The 15769-nt window shown below is 38.8% G+C and overlaps 1 protein-coding gene across 4 annotated transcripts in view; it reads left to right on the top strand.

Annotated features, from left to right (window-relative positions):
* Positions 1–15769, top strand: part of LOC123638252 (synaptonemal complex protein 2-like) — a 35874-nt gene that overhangs the window by 13715 nt on the left and 6390 nt on the right. The window contains exons 3-7 of one of the 4 annotated variants that reach the window (XR_006735260.1): positions 1409–1478; positions 7768–7871; positions 8515–9290; positions 11525–11624; positions 11726–11784. The gene's annotated coding sequence lies outside the window, so the exon portion shown is untranslated. Of the gene's footprint in view, positions 1–1211; positions 1303–1408; positions 1479–7767; positions 7872–8514; positions 9291–11524; positions 11625–11725; positions 11785–15769 lie in introns of those variants that run through there. The other 3 variants (XR_006735259.1, XM_045551733.1, XM_045551734.1) reach the window with 3 other exon arrangements.

The raw sequence follows: 15769 nt of genomic DNA, 5'->3' as shown, positions 1-15769 counted from the left end.
AGAATATATCAAGAACTTACACAACTCAATGGCAAGAAAACAATTCAATTAAAAATGGGCAAAGGGCCTGAGTAGAAATTTTTCCAAAGAAGATGTACAAATGACCAATGGGTATATGAAAAGGTGATCAACATTGCTAATTGTTGGAGAAATGCAAATCAAAACCATAATGTGATATCATTCTTGTTAGGATGGCTCTTATCAAAAAGATAAGAGATAACAAGTATTGCCAAGGGTGTGGAGAAAAGGGAACCCTTGTACACTGTTGGTGGGAATATAAATTGGTATACTCATTGTGGAGTACATTATGGAGTTTCCTCAAAAAGTTAAAAATAGAACTATCATGCAGTCCATCAATCCCCCTTCTCAAGGAAATAACATCAGTATCTCAAAGAGAATTTTGTACCCCTATGTTCATTGCAGCATTACTTATAAGAGCCAAGAAATGAAATCATCACAGATGTTCATCAATGGATAAATGGATGAAGAAATGTGGTGTACACACACATACACACAGAAATATTATTCAGCCATAAAAAAAGGAAAGTCTGTCATTTGTGACAACATGGATGAACCTGGAGAATACTATGCTAAGTGAAATAAACCATACACAGAAAGATAAATACCATGTGATCTCATATGTAGATTCTAAAAATGTCGAACTGATAGAAGCAGAGGGTAGAACAGCGGTTGCCAGGGACTGGGAGGTGGGGTAATGGGAGTTATTAAAGGATACAAACTTGAGTTATAAGATGAACAAGTTCTGGGGATCTAATGTACAGCGTGAGTAGTGATGTGTTAATTAATTTGATGCTGATAATCATTACACTATATATATATATATATATTTCAATTCATAAAGAATAAAAGGAAATAAGGAAGGGGTATCTGAGGGAGAGCAGGGAAAGAATCACAAGATTGAGGTTGAAGAATCCTTACCAATGTAGTTGGGCCAGATGGGCAGCTATTGAAGGTGCTGATCCAGTCGAGGTACCAGGCTATTCATTTTATCTACAGAGCTACAAACCTAATAGGCATCTATGCCCAGAAAGATACAGTCAGTAGTTTTTTGTTTTATTTAGGACTGTGTTTCTTTTTTTTTTTTTTTTTTTTTTGATGATGAGATTTAATATCTAGAGCGATAGTGAAATGTTACTGCTTCCAGGTTTTACTTGGTGTATTTATTCACTTGAAACTTTTCTAACACTTAGGGCTTCGAGGTCCTCACCCACTAAGCAAGTTCTCTTCCTCAGAGCACTCAGAAGATGAAGAAAATGTATATAAGGCACTACTTAATTGTTGGTAATTCATCTGGTTTTCCAGAATTAATATTAAGGGGTAACACAGCACCACTTGTTTCTTATTTTGCCATAAAATACATATGTTTGTGGTCTGTTTTGTTTTTAAGATTGTGAACCAAGAGTCATTACTGGACAGTACTAGCTTCAAACATACGCTGCAAAACTTGCAAGATAGAGGTGAGAGAATAATAAACTCTTTTTCTTATAGAATACAATGAGATTTGATTTTGGCAGGCTGGGCTGTTACATTGGAGCAGATAAAATCACTTTATAGAGTGACTATTGTCAGGCCATGGGGTGAGCAGAGGTCCAGGTAGGTGTTCATGCAGGTTAAGAGGAGAAACGGGGGCTTCATTCAGTTCACTCGGGAACCAGAACCGCTTGTGCCAAGGAAAATACAGCCTGAGACCAGAATCCACCAGCTGTTCACACCTCCTCTCCTGTCTCAGAGGAGGGCATGGTGGGGGCACCTAAGGATTTGGTCTAGAGCTTATTCCATCCCCAAGTGTGTAGGTCACTTGCAGTTTATAAGAAGTGTTCTAAAAGGTTGTCTGGACAAATTATTAAAACTTCTGAATTCATTTTCTCATAATCACAGTGCTATGAAAGTTTCCAGTCTAGTTCACAGTGTTGTCTATGATATGGTATATAATGTTGTATAGAATATAACATAATGAATTAATATAACACCTCTCTACTCTTTATGGTGTTTCTTAACTGCGTGTTTTTTCTTTACATTTTAAATTATGTATCAGAAAGATTCAAATAGTTATAAATTGTTTTTCAAATAGTAACATAATAAATATCTACAAATCACCATCCACTTTGCAGATGTTTGCTTTATAATCCTTCTTTAAACTGCCCACATCTGACAAGCTCTTCTGAACGTACAGTATTTTTTCAGAACGCACAAGTGGGGAAAAAAAGTAGTGGAATCAAATACAAAATTGATTCCTAGGAATTCTTTGTATATTCTGGACATGAGTCCTTGGTTACATATGTTATAAATATCTTCTGCTTTGTGGTTTGCACTTATCTCTCTGTATATGAATTTATAATTGCTGTTTTGATAAAAGGTTTTAATTTTAGTGAATTCTAATTCATCAATCTTTCTTCTGTGGTTAGTCATGTGAAATTCTTTTCTACCAAAAAGTCATATTATCATATATTACTTACTGTTTTAATACAAAATGCTGTACATTTCTAAGTACTGCTTTAGGTGAATCCGACATTGTAGGATATAATATATTCTACAATATATAACATTTGTTATTGTTTAGTTTGAAATATTCTTTAATATATAACATTTGTTATTTAGTTTAAAATATTTTCTATTTTTTATTTTGATTTTTTCATTGATCTAGTGTACTTAAAAGTTAATTCTCAATAATACAGGATTTCTTTAGCTAGAGAACGAAATGTCTTTCCATTGATTTGTATTGTCTGTGTGTTTTATAGAATTTTAAAGTTTTCTCCATGAAGGGCTTATGTATTGTTGATGTTAGTTCCTAGATATTTGTGATTTTGTTATGATTTTGTTACTGTTGTTTTTAAATTTGTTACTGCTAAAGCAGAGAAATGCTTTTGACTGTTATAATCCTGCATCTGACAACCTTCTGGGCTCTTATAATAATTTCTCTGTTGATTCTTTTGGTTCTAAGTTGATGATTCTATTATTTGCAAAAAATAATAGATTATCTCTCCCCTTCTGATACTTAGATCTTTTGTTTTCCATTCTTCATAGCATTGGCTAGTATCTTCAGTATATGTTAAACATAGCAGTGAAAGTCTGCATTTTTTTCTTATTTTTAACTTTGTAACAAATGAATCTGAAGTCTCTCCGTTAAGTAAAATATATACTTGCTGTATATTTTTGGTATATAATCTTTACCAAGTTAAAGAAGTTCCTTTCCATTCAGAGTTTGCTCTGAGTTTTTTTGAATCATAAATAGTATTGAACTTTACGAAATGTGTTTCCTGCATCAACTGAGATAATCAAATGAATTTTCTCCTTTAGTTCATTTTTTTCCTTCCAAATTTATTGAGGTATAGGTGGCAAATAAACATTGTGTATATTTAAGGTATGTATTGGTGATGTTTTGATGTCCATATGCATTGTTAAATGATTATAATCAAACTAACGAACATATTGATCACCTCACATAGTTATCTTTTCTGTGTGTGTCATAATAGTTAAGACCTACTCTCCTAGCAGATTTTAAGTCCATATACATTATTATTCACTGCAGTCATCGTGCTGTGCATTAAGTCTCCAGAACTTACTCATAACTGAAAGTTTGTACCCTTTGACCAATATCTCCCATTTTCTCCACCCACTGGGCCCTAGTAACCACCCTTCTATGTTAAGTGAAGTAAGACAGACGCAGAAAGACCAACACTGCATGACTGTACTTATATGTGGAATTTTAAAAAGTCAAACACATAGAAACAAAGAGTAGAGGGGTGGTCTTTTTTGTTTATTAATGTGGCAAGTTACACTGATAGGTATTATGTTGTCGAACCACACTTGTGTTCCTGGGATGAACCTCACTTGATCATGGTGCGTTTAAAAAAATATATACTCTTGGGTGTTTTTAGCTCATAATTTATTAATGAGCTTTACATCTACATTCATGAGGAACAGACTTAAGCTTTTCTCCTGCTATCATTGAAATCAGTGTCACAGCAGCCTGTGGAGGGAGGCTGAGCACCTCTCTCTCTGCTTTACTGGGAAAGTTCATCTACAATAAGGTAACTGTTTCTTAAAAGTTTGGTAGAAATCACCTGTCAAATTATCTGGGAATTTTGGGGATAGGAAGTCTTTGTTATAATCATCATCATCATCACCATGATGATTATTATTTGAAACAGGGTCTCACTCTGTCACCTGGGCTAGAGTGAATGGCATCATCATAGGTCACAGCAACCTCAAACTCCTAGGCTCAAGTGATCCTCCTGCCTCAGCCTCCTCGGTAGCTGGGACTGCAGGCATATGTGCCACCATGCCCAGCTAATTTTTCTATTTTTTTGTAGAGACACAGGTCTAATTCTTGCTCAGGCTAGTCTCAAATTTCTGACCTCAGCCTCCCAAAGTCCTGGGATTACAGGTGTGAGCCACTGCACCCAGCCTTACTTGTGTTTTAATGTTTACCCGAGAACTTTTGATGTGCTGTGCTTCCAGAACTGAAAGCAAGCAGGGTAATTTTATTTATGGTATAGCATTTTGCCCTCAATCTGCCTTCTTAGAGAGGCCCCCAGAATCAGAAAGGAGTTAGGTGCTTAGCTCCTTCATTCCATTCAGTGCTGTGAATGCCTAGTTCAGTGCCTCCCATGTAGAGGCATTCTGTATTTGCCAAGGTAACCGAGTAAGAAACTTATAAAAAAACCCAACATTTAATGATGTACTTCTGCATGATTCCATATTTGAATAAGCAATTATACGTGGTCACAAATATTTGTCAATTGGTTTATAGATTTTTAAAATGCATTAATGCATACCAAAGATATTTTAGCAGTTCCCATCAGACTGAGTAATTCAATGGTAAAGATGGTCCTTAATTTTTCATATTCTCGGCACTTGATAAACGTTGGTAGAATAAACAAAGGACTTGGCAGTGAGGAAGTGCTGTAAATATCACATAGGAGAACTTTTGGTGAAGATGCTATTCTGTTGGCCTTTATCATTCTGTGCCACAGGGTGTCGCTTCGGAGCAATGTTTAAAAAAAATGCCTTAACTTAGGCGACCTGGCTGTTAACCATAGGATTGGTTCTTGTCGAGCGTTAACAATTGTTTTTACCAGAAATATGAGTTTAAAAATGCAGTGTGAACACCAAACTGTGTTCTCTAAAACTTGTGCCTTGGAGGCCACCCCAAACAAGTTCAGAAGCTCCTCAGATTGCCAAAGTCTTCAGTTATCATGGAAATAAAGAAAGCTATGTTCTTGTGAGAGCAAGGACACACCCCGTCTGTCAGCCACCCACAAACACATGGATTTCGCATTTCTTTGGAGATGACCGTTACTATGTTTGTGTTCATTTTTGCGATGTTCTCTGTGTGTAGCTTTAACTCTTTTCTGAGGATGCTGAAAAGTGCTGGTTAACAGAGGTATGCAGTTACCATGGAAATAGAACCTAGCCAAGGACATCACTTAGGATTTGTAGCCTTTCATGACATAGCACGGGTTCCTCTGGAGAGCCATACCTTGGGTACTGGTAAAGCACTGTACCAGCATCGCCACTTCAGAGAAGGGTTCTGTGTGTCAGGCTACTTCCACATCCATGAAGTCATCCGTCTGGATGATCCTAGTTAGTAGGGTCACAAATTCCATATAATTAATTCAAGGGCTGACCAGGTTGTTTATGCTGTGTTCCTGGATTTCTCTTTCTGGTGGATATAACTAGTATCTGTGCTGGCAGATGCCCTGCTTTACCCTGGGTAGTGCATGGATATGATACGTCCAAATTCAAGCCTGTGCTTTGGGCTTTTGCTACAAATTTGCTATAAAGGAGGAAGAACAAGAAAATAAAATGTCCCAGAAAGGGCAGAACAGTCAGCAAAGAAGGAAATGTAATGGTCATTCATCAGTGCCTAATTGAGGCTATCTGGAATCCCTTCTAAGTGGTTCTTTTGGGCCCTGACTTGGGGTATAGACACCACAGAAGATTCAGGCATGAGTGCTGTTTGCCTTGAGTCTGGAAGAGGAGGATGGAGCTGTACCTGGGTTCCTTCACTGATTTTTAAAAATCTTTTGCTCTTGAAACAATGTGACCCTATAGAAAATATCCATCCAAACCTTTCAAATAAATGAACACACCTAAATATAAGTACAGTGAGAAGAACAAGATACTAACTTGTATAAAGTATCTCTCACAGTTGAGAGTATATCTTATGTTTTTAATTTTATTAATTTATATTTTTATTTCAAAGAGGCTGGATATTGGCTCTTCCAAGTTCTGCAGAGTAGGAATGTGATCTCTAGTGAGATTTCTAGTTTATGATAATTCTATTATAGAATACAAATTAAGGTGTCCTATGAAGTTCATCATTCATATATGATCATTTATTTGCATATCTCTTATTACTAGTTTAGACCTTTTGGCTTTTGGATCATCCTTCTCTCAATTAGTATTTATTACCTCTCTTGTTTTTCTTTTTCCTTTTAATAAAAATAATCTAAGTTGATATTTAAACCTAGGTTATTAATTTTTCTTAAAAAAACACCTTTATTATATATATACCACAGAGCATGAACTATTTTAAGATTGACTATTCTTTGATATAATTTTAACACAATTTTCCTATTCGTTTTGTCACCTTGAAGTTGGTAACTGGTATTTCCTGCTGTGGTGCAAGTTCTAAAAATTAGTATGTTTAGAGCTTTCCCCCAAAAGTAGTTCTAGCAGATCTTAAAATACCAAATTTCTTAATTTCTATTTATCTGTTTATATAGTTGGTATTTAGGTCTCTAAAGTTTGTGTTGCTTCTCTACCTCTATCCTCACCAGTAAGAGAATCAGAATAAGAGAACTGAAATCAATTCTTATCTATTTTATCGAGATCTCCTTTGCGCATGTCCAGTATCTTATTTGTAGGAGCTGGGTATTCCTTCATTTATTCAGCAAATGTTTAATGAGTGTCTACTCCATGCCAGACACTTTTCTAGGTGGCAGGGGTATTGTAGGGAAGAAAACAGGCAAGATGCCTGACCTCATTGGAGTTGACCTCCCAGTGGGGAGACGGATAATGCACAAGAAAAGTAAAACATGTAGTATGTTCTATGTGAGGAAAGCTAAGAAAAAGTTAAGCAGGGAAAGGGGTTTAAAAAGTTGGGAGGCTGTGTTGAAATTTTAGATTGGGTGGCCAGAGAAGTCCTTAGTGCAGATATATAGGGAAGTGCTATAGTCAGAAGGAACCTCAGGTGCAAAGGCCTTGAGGCGAGAATATGCCTGGCGTGTCCGGGGATCCACAGGGAGACCGGGGTAGCAGGAGCAGGGGGAAGAAAGGACACTTGCCTCTTTACTGCCCACAGCCTGTTGGCCCCATTACACAACTCCTAGTGCTTAGTAACATCCAAATATTCATTGAGTGATTTAGTGAAATTGGATTCCAGAATTTTCAGAGGGAAAATCAGTAGTGAATAGGGTGGGTATGGGAAGAAAGAAGAAGTGAGATGACGTCATAGCTGAGGGTATAGAAAGGAAGAGAGTGGTTTAGATGGGGAAGAAAAGAATTGGGTGGGTTTTGAGACGGGGATGCTCGACAGTCCATTGGGAACTTGTTTACCACTAGCGAGAGCTCAGGCGAGAGGGAGGGTGAGAAGCTGATAGTCGAAGGTGTGGAACTGAGGAGATCCTCCAGAGAGGTGGCCTTGGGCAGGGTCACAGTGTGGGCATTGGGGGGACCTCAGGCCTTGAGGATGGAGAAGCGGTTAGTTTTATGTAATGTGTTATGTTTGTTGTCCATAAGGCATCTTCACTCCATCCTGAGAAGTTGTGCCAGAGAGCTTGAATGAGTCTGCCCTTCTCACAACCTTTGAAAACTTCACTAGAGAACTGAGAAGAAAATACAAGGTAATAGTCCTAATACCACTAAAAGTGGAAAGCGAACTTGCCATGAATCTGAAGGACATTCTGGTAAGTGATACAAGCCAGACAAACACTGCACAAGCTCACTTACCTGTGGAATCTAAAAAAGTTGATCTCATAGAAACAGAGTGGAAGGGCTGTTGCCAGGGGTTGGGGTAGAAGAAATGGGAGATGCTGGCCAAAGGGTACAGACTTTCAGTTACAAGATGAGTAAATTCTGGAGACCTAATGTACACTGTGGTAACTGGTTAATGGTGATGTTACTGTATACTTGAGATTTGAGCTCTTCATTATTCTTACACACACACACAGTTTGGTGAGGTGATGGATATGTTAATTAGCTTGATTGTAGTAATCACTTCACAGAGTGCACATATATCATATGTATACCTTGAACATATACAACTTTTATTTGTCAGTTATACCTCCAGAAAGCTGAAAAGAAGAAAAAAATTAGTTCATTAAAAGCTTAAAGTCACAAGTTCATGTCATTCATCAATGGTGTTATCCGAAGATGCTCCTGCATCTTTGGGGAGAAGTATTTGTCATAGATGTGACCACTGATTTTAATGTCTTTGTGAATTGTAGTTTGTATTTATATCTGTTCCATGTCCATTTGCTCCAATAGGACCAAAGGGACCTATGTGGAAATCAGAAGCATGGTTTGGTTTCAATGGTAGTGTTTTCACACAGCTGAACTACCGGAAAACAATGATTTGGTCATGCTAATAGATAAGGAAGAGAAAAGAGGGAACCAAGCGAAGGACTGGAGAGGAGTTGGGGACAAAGAAGGAGGTAGACTGTGGCTGGTTGGTCAGCTGAGTTGTGGCAGGTCTTGAGACACATGCATGTACAGGTTGTCCTAAAATCTTGTCTACGGGATGAACATTAGAGCTATTTTAGTCCCCTCCTTTTTCTGTCCAGTTATTTATAAATCTCTAATGACTTATTAGCACTTTCGAGAAAAGTATCTTATCCTAACCAAATTCATTTAACTAACTTGGAAGATCTTCAAAGTCCTGTCTTACTTTCTGTGATACCAATGTAAGCCGATTTATTATGGGTATTTGTTCACAGTATTCAATATGCGTATTGGTAGCATGAATATAAATTTTCCCATTTTAGCTTGTTCTGTATTGCTAATGCCTGAAAGGTGTGTAGGGGGATGCCTTATCATAGTTCTTGAACACTAATGCTAGCTATGAATATTACCATGTGCTGGCAGCGTCTTTTTAACACAAACCATGCACTCAACTTACATATTTATATTTAACCAAAATGTGATCATTTTGTTGTTGTGGTGGTGGTTTAGGTTAGGTACAGAAGGAGTCCACTTTATTCAAAAGATGCAAAGAAAGCACCGAATTGCATAATGAAACTTTTAAACCAGATATACCTGTGCAGGTAAGTATTAGATTTCAAAACAAGGTGACAGATGTGTGATCACCCACCAACAGCATTTATCTCATGTACGTCACTTAGCCCTTCTAGGTTTGTGGTTCTTCATCTATATGAAGAGGGGGTGACTTAAATGCCCTCCTTAAGTCTCTTCGTGGTCTACCACTGTATGATCCTAAAACGCTATTCTTAAAGAATTTTTAATCCAATTGTAAAGACAGGGCAAGCACGGATATATATTTAAAAAATGCTGGATAAATGATAGTGTTAATATATCCATACAATGGACTGTTATTAAAAGAAATTAAATTCTAATGCATGGATGAACCCCAAAAACATTATGTTACAGGAAAGAAGCCAGACACAAAGGGACAAATATTGTATAATTCCACTTATGTGAGGTACCTAAGTAGTCAAATTCATAGAGACAGAAAGTACAATAGAGGCTGCCAGAGGTTGGGGGATGGGGGAGTTATTGTTTAATGGGGACAGAGTTTTTTTTTTGGGATGATGGAAAAGTTCTGGAAATGGATATTGATGATGGTTGGAAAACACTGTGATATAGCTAATGCCATTGAATTGTGCACTTAAAAGTGGTTAAAAGGGTAAGTTTTATGTATATTTTCCCCAGTTCGGAAATGTTACACACACACACACACCCTTATGACCATATAGCAAGAAGTACAAAGGTGCTGTGAAAGGGGGTAGAGGGAACACTACACACACACACACACACACACACACACCCTTATGACCATATAGCAAGAAGTACAAAGGTGCTGTGAAAGGGGGTAGAGGGAACACCACACACACACACACACACACACACACCCTTATTATGCTGTGAAAGGGGATAGAGGGAACACCACACACACACACACACACACACCCTTATTATGCTGTGAAAGGGGATAGAGGGAACACTACACACACACACACACACACACACACACACACACCCTTATGACCATATAGCAAGAAGTACAAAGGTGCTGTGAAAGGGGGTAGAGGGAACACTACACACACACACACACACACACACACACACACACACACACACACACACACACACACACACACACACACACACACACACACACCTTATGACCATATAGCAAGAAGTACAAAGGTGCTGTGAAAGGGGATAGAGGGAACACCACACACACACACACACACACACACACACCCTTATTATGCTGTGAAAGGGGATAGAGGGAACACCACACACACACACACACACACACCCCTTATGACCATGTACCAAGGTGCTGTGAAAGGGGGTAGAGGGACGGTTCCTATAGTGATCAGAGTTAATCCAGAGCCATTACAATGGAAGCGCTTCTTGAGTCAGGTTCTAGAAACCAAAATTTGAATGGTACAGGGAAGGTGAGTATAGAAATTGCTCCTTGTTGGGAAGAATGGTCTGTAAATAAAGAAGGGAAGAAAGGAATGAAGAGTCAGTTTATTCAACTGAAGGAGAAAGTTTCTTGGGGTAGAATAATAGCATTATGGTTTTAATAGAAATTTGTGAGACTTTTCAAACTCTTATATACATGTAATGTCATTTGATAGTTGAAACGAGCCCCAGAAGGGCTTTGGATTTGTGGAATTCTCATTATCTTTGGTGGGGATACACTCCGTCATGTATTGGTTCAACAAAGGCATGCCGAGCAATGCTGGGTGCCAGGCCCTGTGCTCCACGCGAGAGCACAGTAAGGACAAGCACCAGGAGCTCCTGTCTTCAGGGAACATGTAGTCTAATGGGGAACACAAACAATAAGCAAATAAGCAACGTACATGGAGCTCAGACACAGAATAGCAACTGTTAAGAGTTTTAGAGCGAAAACCTAGAGGTGGGAAAAGAATGTATTAGCCCTTACCTGACGACAGCTGTCAGGCCAGCGTAAGGCAAGAGGAAGGGGAGCGAGTGGAAGGTAGGAAGGGATGGTCGGCCTCCACTCCTCTTCCATGGAGTCGTCTGTCCTGTGTTCTGCTAAGAGTTAATGTTGAAACACCAGCTGTCTTTGCGCTGCTGTTGAAAGACTGTGGTTAGGTTTCTGAGGCCGGGAATGAGTGAACAGGGAAGGGCAAGAAGAGATAGGAAATGCCCACATGTTTTCAAGACAGTTAATGTCTGGAGAGGAATCTGAATTAATCTTATAATTAGAGGATTAATTAAGAGTATCTTTTGTCACATCCAAGTAGTCCTAATGAAGTTTCTTGGTTTTTACATTTGTCAGACTCAATAAGCTAGAGAAGTTTCAGAATTTTGTTCTTCAAGGGTTGAGCAATCTTGAGAAGGATATTCAGCCCCTGGAACACCTTGAAAAGGACGCTCTGGTAAATTCTCTCTGTTTGGAATGTTCTCTGTGATTTGAGAAGATCTTTTCCAGAGAAAAATAACTGCTAACTACTTAAACAAATCTTTTGTTCAATTTTAGGAGTTCGAGGGGAAACAGTCTGCTGATCTGAAATTGTTCTGTGATCTGCAAGTGCTGAGGTACTTTTGAAAGTGTTCTTTGTAGGAGCATTTTAGTTGAAGCATGAGGTAGTGCTTTAGCTAGAGTATGGGCTGTCGGTATTGGTACAACTCATGTAAGCAGCTGAGTAGCTACTTCTTTTCAAACTTGGCCACTTCTGAGTCCCCTCCCTGAGGGCACAGTGTGGCCAATGATACCAGTGGAGAATGGGAAATTTTGAAAAGCCCACCAGGATCATCCAAATTTCTGTGTTTTTGATTTCAATAGTTTATTTTTAAGCAGTATTTTAAAAAATTAAAATGATTAGATTTTGAGCAGAATGTTTCAGTTTCTGAGTAAACAGTTGATTTTTAGTTATACATCAAATTGTGCTTTTGACAGGCTATATTCTGTATGTTTTGTTTATATTTGTATATATTTTCAACATATTTACACACAGATTTTTTTAAACAACAAATGGTTTTACCCGCCACAGTTCCCTTTGTTGTAATTAGTGTGCATCCTGAGGCTGCTGTGTCTGTCCCTCTGGAATATTGCCCTGTCTTCTGGGGAAACAGAGAGTGGAGGCTGTTACATCTCTATCTCTGCCCTCAGGGAAGATTCTAGTGTTCTCGCCCCACTTGAATAATCAGAAGGAATCCGTCTATAAATTTGTCATGGCTCAATCTTTATCTTGCAGTTAAGAATAAGCTGCTTTTGCAGAAATCTAAGTCAGATGGTTTTAGGAAGGATATAATTCTGGTCATGCCATATATTTTAAAGCCAAAAAAAAAAAAATCTTCAAATTTGACTTATCCATCCTACCATTTATTTCAGTTAACACAATTAATAATAATGACTGTATGGACCATTTTCAAAATCCTTTCTCTCTCTCCTTCTCTCTCTCTCTCTGGCATTATACATGATTAAAGGTGATGATACCCCCTTTTTTTTGAGACAGAGTCTCACTCTGTTGCCCAGGCTAGAGTGCCGTGGCATCAGCCTAGCTCACAGCAACCTCAAACTCCTGGGCTCAAGCAATCCTTCTGTCTCAGCCTCCCGAGTAGCTGGAACGACAGACATGCGCCACCATGCCCGGCTAATTTTTTCTGTATATTTTTAGTAGTCAGGTTAATTTTTTTCTATTTTTAGTAGAGATGGGGTCTCGCTCTTGCTCAGGCTGGTCTCGAACTCCTGACCTCGAGCGATCCTCCCACCTTGGCCTCCCAGAGTGCTAGGATTATAGGCATGAGCCACCACGCCTGGCCTGATGATACCCTTTTAAAACATCTTCATTGAAGGCCCGTGGTTGGTTGTGCGTGGTTCTCAAATTTGGAGTCAGGAACTCTTTACATATTTAACATTTATTGCGGGATCCCCAAAGAGCTTCTGCTTCTGTGGGCTATATCTGTGAATATTCTCCATATTAAAAATTGAGACTGAGATTTCAAAAATATATTTACAGATTGATAGAAATAACATTTTTATGAAAAATAACGACTTTGTGTAATAAACATGTGAGAAGAGAAGCATTGCTTTTTGTTTTTGTGAATCTCTTTAATGTCTGGCTTATAGAAGATAGCTGGATTGTCGTATCTGCTTCTCAGCTTAATCTGTTGTGAGTCTTGTAGCCTCTGGGACGTTCCACTGTACATTTGTGAGAGAGTAAAAATGAAAAAAGCAAATAATGTCTTAATGCCATTACCATTGTTACCAAAATAGCTTTTTTTTTTTTTTTTTTTTGAGACAGAGTCTCACTCTGTTGCCGGGGCTAGAGTGCCACGGCGTCAGCCTAGCTCACAGCAACCTCAAACTCCTGGGCTCAAGCGATTTACCTGCCCCAGCCTCCCGTGTAGCTGGGACAGGCATACACCACCATGCCCGGCTAATTTTTCTATATGTATTTTAGCTGTCCATATAATTTCTTTCTATTTTTAGTAGAGGGTCTTGCTCTTGCTCAGGCTGGTCTCGAACTCCTGAGCTCAAAGGATCCGCCCACCTCGGCCTCCCAGAGTGCTAGGATTACAGGCGTGAGCCACTGCGCCTGGCCCCCAAAATAGTTTTGACTTCACAGAACCTTTGGTTCCTTAGGGGGTTCCCAGACTACACTTTGACAATGGTTGATAAGAAGCCATTGAACATTGGAGAAGATTATATCCCCTAGTCTTCTGAAACCAGTAGAATTCATTTATTTTGGCTAAACGTCAAATTTTAGGCAACTGTCTTTTCTAACATTGTAAGGTATTAATCATTATTTGTATTTATCTCCCTTTGATAAGAGGCCCCTGTGTGAATTTAGAATACCTGAAAGAAAACATCTCTTCTAAATATGCCTCCTTCAGGGTTTTGCCTTTGCTCTCTTCCCTGGCAAACACCGAAAAAAATTGCCCTTTGCTTTGCCAGTGAGGGATGGTGGTGGTTCTCTTAGCTCACCCTGAATACCTGTGAATGCCTGGCCCTGGGCTGCATGCTTGTTGTGCGAGGGCCTTATGAGAGGTTAATTTGCTCAGTCAATGTCAAACAGGTATTCAGTGTCTGTCCTTCTACCGTGTTTTCATGTCAGTGATGATGGCCTTAAGTGTTTTGAAAGAGAAACGAGAAGAACATCCCTCCACTAGATTATTTCGGCCCCTAGCACAGAGCTACAAGGAATTAGGGATTCAGTGCTCTGAATGGTGGCCATGAAATACCTCTACAGATGTTGTGGGTCAGTGATGTTGATATCCTGAATTGTTCCTCTTCCATTATCAAGTAATAAATGATCTGTGAAATAACTCTGTGATAAATGTATGTACATAGATGTATGTTCTTGTTTTAAAATGGCCTAATGTGAATATAATAAGAAGAGATGGACCAATTTCTTCCGGGCTTAATCCAATGCAGCTTTCATAAGGAAAGCCGAAGCCTGGTTTGATTATTGCATCCCTCAGATAGGTATAAAGATTTGCATTGTTCAGTCAAGGTGAATTGGGGTGGAGGAAAACAAGTTCTAAAAGATACCATACTGCTTTTTCCATATTACATTTCTGCAGCTGAACTTCTTCCTCTCTCATAATCTCCCCCATCCTAGAAACTATCCTTTTGGGTCTGGGCATTTATATAAATGAGTGCTTGCCCTGCATCAAGCACTGTGCTAAACAGGAGAAGCAGGTTGAGTATCCCTTATCTGAACTGCTTGAGACTAGAAGTGTTTTAGATTTTGGAATAGTTGCAGAATAAGTACCAATTGAGCATCACTAATTTGAGAATCTGAAATCCAAAATGCTTCAGTGAACATTTGCTTTGAGTCAGCATGCAGAACGTTTCAGATTTGGGAGCATTTTGGATTTCAGATTTTTGGATTAGCGATGCTCAGCCTGTATAATGGTTAACACACAGAGACATGTTCTTGCCCCCATTAAAAAATAAATTTTTTGAAGGAAGACAGAAAAAAGATAAAATAATTGCAGGTTAGTAAGTGCCTTGAGGGATCCTAATGAGGTGCTTTGGCAGAGAGCGATGGTGTGAAGTGTCACCTTAAGAATAGGGTGGTTATCAAAGGTCTCTCTGATGAAGTGACACTTAAGAGGAAGTCTCAAGGAGAAGAAGGACTGAGACTTGGGGACAGTTTAAAGCAGTGGGATTGGTTGGGGGAGAAGTTGACATCTTTGAGAAACAGAGAATGTGAGGGGGACAGTTACTTGAAGTTGGGAGCATAGTAGTCTCTCAATGAGGTATGGCCTCATTGACCATGTTGAGGAGTTTGAATTTTACACTAAGGATGAGGGAAAATGTACATGAGTTTTAAGCAAAGGCATTTTGGGTGAGGGCAATACAATCTGATTAATGTTTTAAGAAAATTATTCTAGCTTCTGTGTTGAGAATTGGTTTGAGGAGTGAAGAATAGAAGAGGTGAACCCAGCTGGAAGGCTTTTGGAGTCCAAGATGGTGGCTCTAAGCAGGAGAGTAGCAGTAGAGAAGGTGAGAGATGGAGAGATTCCAGATATATTTTAGAGCTAGAATTAATAAATGACTGATAGATAGAAG

The sequence above is a fragment of the Lemur catta genome, chromosome 5, assembly GCF_020740605.2.
Source record: "Lemur catta isolate mLemCat1 chromosome 5, mLemCat1.pri, whole genome shotgun sequence".
NCBI lineage: Eukaryota > Metazoa > Chordata > Mammalia > Primates > Lemuridae > Lemur > Lemur catta.
Note: the sequence above shows the minus strand (reverse complement) of the source record. Positions and strands in the feature narration are given on the sequence as shown.